Genomic DNA, 2500 nt, shown 5'->3' with positions numbered 1-2500 from the left:
GAATTGTGTGAGTTTTCATATCGAATTGAGACATCAATCACTACAGCGGTTCCATTTTTGGTGAATACTACGTCAGGTTTTCTGAGTTCACCTTGATTGTTCTTAATATGAGGTTCTCTATATGTCATCCAACCACATCTTTTTGCTCTATCGATCAATAACTCTAGAATTTTATTATGCCTTTTTATTCTTATGTCCTTGGTTTTGTGACAAGTACCTGATATGTGGGCAATTGTTTCACATACATCTTTGCAGTATCTGCAGGTTGAAAATGTTTGATTTCGCCCTCTGGTTATAATTTCTCTGGTTTGTAGAACATTTGATCTTAGCATCAACGCAGCAATATACTGATTTTCTTTTAGTTTTGAATGTTTCCTAATCCAAAAGTTCGAAGTTGGATTATTTTCTAGGTACTTAGTTCCATCCCCTTGGACGGGAAGGTTTTTCCACTTGTCAAATTCTTCCTTCCTCCAATCGTATTTGGCAAGTAGTTGTAAATCATAGCTCAAGCAACTACTGTCTAAAATATTGAGTTTGTGTGTTTTTATTGTTTGATCGATTTTTTCATTTATTATTTCGCCTGCATACATATATGAATGGGCTATGTACAAGTCAGGTGTTTCTCTGAGGTAGAGGAGATTGTTTACTTTGTTTATTCCAATTGCTGTACATAGCTTGGGTACGTTCAAGCCTCCATTTGATCTTTTCGAATATAGGAGGCCGTCGCAAGTGTATGCAGGTAGATGTAGAAACAGTTTGACATATTTTTTGATTGTTTGATCCATTATATTGAGAGTTTTGGCTTCTGTGCCTGTCATCTCTAGTTTGAATGACATTTTGGGGACCAGATATTGGCACAAAATTTCGACTTATTTGGGTGGGCTTTAATGGAAGATTGTCAAGTTTTTCAGCCCAACTTGTTAGAACCTCATTAGCCTTGTTGTTCTTAGTGTAACCAGTGTGTGGGTCAAAGTTCAATCCGAGATATCTTTCACTTTCACCTGGATGAATATTTTCGATGTTTTGTTTGTCGAATTGCCATGGTTTACAATTATTCACCAGGATTTTGTCTTTATTATGGCTTATGAGAAAGCCGTGTGTCTTCTTTACATTCAATTTAAGACCTGTGGTTTTGCTGAACTTTTCTATTATTTTCAAGTTAGTACTCATTCCGTCCCAAGTATTACTGAGTACTGCAATGTCATCGGCAAAGGCTAGAGCGGTGATTTGCTCGAATATTCCATCAGATCCAAAAGTAAAGCCTTTACCGTTTTTTTGAAGATCACAGATCAGCGGGTCCATGGCAATGTTGAACAACAATGGAGAAAGTGAGTCGCCTTGCTTTACTCCAGATCTCATTGTGAGTTCGGGCGTTGAGATGTTATTTTTGCCCTTGAAAGAGGTATTTGAGTTAGTGTATAAGTCTTTAATGAGATCTCTTATGGATGACGGAACTCTGTGTTTTTCGAGACTCCGTATGATGTGTCCATGACTGACAGAATCGAAAGCTTTAGATATGTCAATGAATACCACTGCAAGCGAGTGTTTGTTTTTTCGAGCCCCTTTGATAATATTTTGTAATAGTGTTAGATTTTCGAGACATCCTCTGACTTTCATGAAGCCCTTTTGTCTTGTGTTGAGATTTACGAGGAAGTCCAGTCTTCTTGTTAATATTTTAGTGAAGAGCTTCATGAATGCTGTACCAATTGTGATTGGTCGCCAATTGCTTATTTTATCAAGTTCTTCAATTGGTACATTTTTAGGTATGAGAATTGATCTATTTCTTTTGATACAGTCTGGGACCATTCTCATATTTAACCAAGTAGATAAGATTTTGGGCAGCATTCTTGGTTCTTTGTTATGTACTTTGAAAAGATCATTTAGGCCGATATTGTCAGGCCCCACTGCTTTATTTAAATTTGATTCCTCAAACGCACGGGTAACTTCACGCAGTGAAATATCTTTGCATAAATTTTCGAAATCCCACTCTTCCGGTATCCTGTCAATTTGTTGGAATTTGGGATTTTTCTTGTTTTCAGTCTCGATGATATTTTTTGTAATATTCAAAGATAACGTCAGCCACTGATTTGGCAGGTGGCATCCTCCGCACCATCAGTGATTATTCTGGCAATCTTTTTTTTGTCTTTCTTGAACATTGCCTAATATTCTTTATAGCTGCCCTTTGCTTTGGCGTATCTTTTTCTGTGCGATTTATTGAGATTTTTATTTCGTATATCTTTTTAAGATATTTTTTTATTCGTTGGGATGCTCGGTTGCTCAACTTCAGCAGTATTCATACGTTCTGTGCCAGATTCTATTGGTTGTTCATTGGAAGGAACTGGCCCTGGGTTGATATCACCAGTGTTTTCGGAGATATAGCTTACAATTTCTTCTAGTAAGACCAAAGCAGCTTCGTGGTGCTGCACGTTTTTTTAATATCTCTGAGCTTCCGTAATTCTGTCGTTCAATTCAGAGAAATTTGTTATTTTTGGCGCTCTTT

General features: G+C 37.0%; 1 pseudogene; it reads right to left on the bottom strand.

Annotated features, from left to right (window-relative positions):
• The window catches only part of LOC138247561 (28S ribosomal RNA), an 8080-nt pseudogene that overhangs the window by 1851 nt on the left and 3729 nt on the right, over positions 1-2500 (bottom strand).

This window comes from Pleurodeles waltl, chromosome 7 (assembly GCF_031143425.1).
Source record: "Pleurodeles waltl isolate 20211129_DDA chromosome 7, aPleWal1.hap1.20221129, whole genome shotgun sequence".
Taxonomy (NCBI): Eukaryota; Metazoa; Chordata; class Amphibia; order Caudata; family Salamandridae; genus Pleurodeles; species Pleurodeles waltl.
This window is presented reverse-complemented; position numbering and strand designations above follow the sequence as displayed.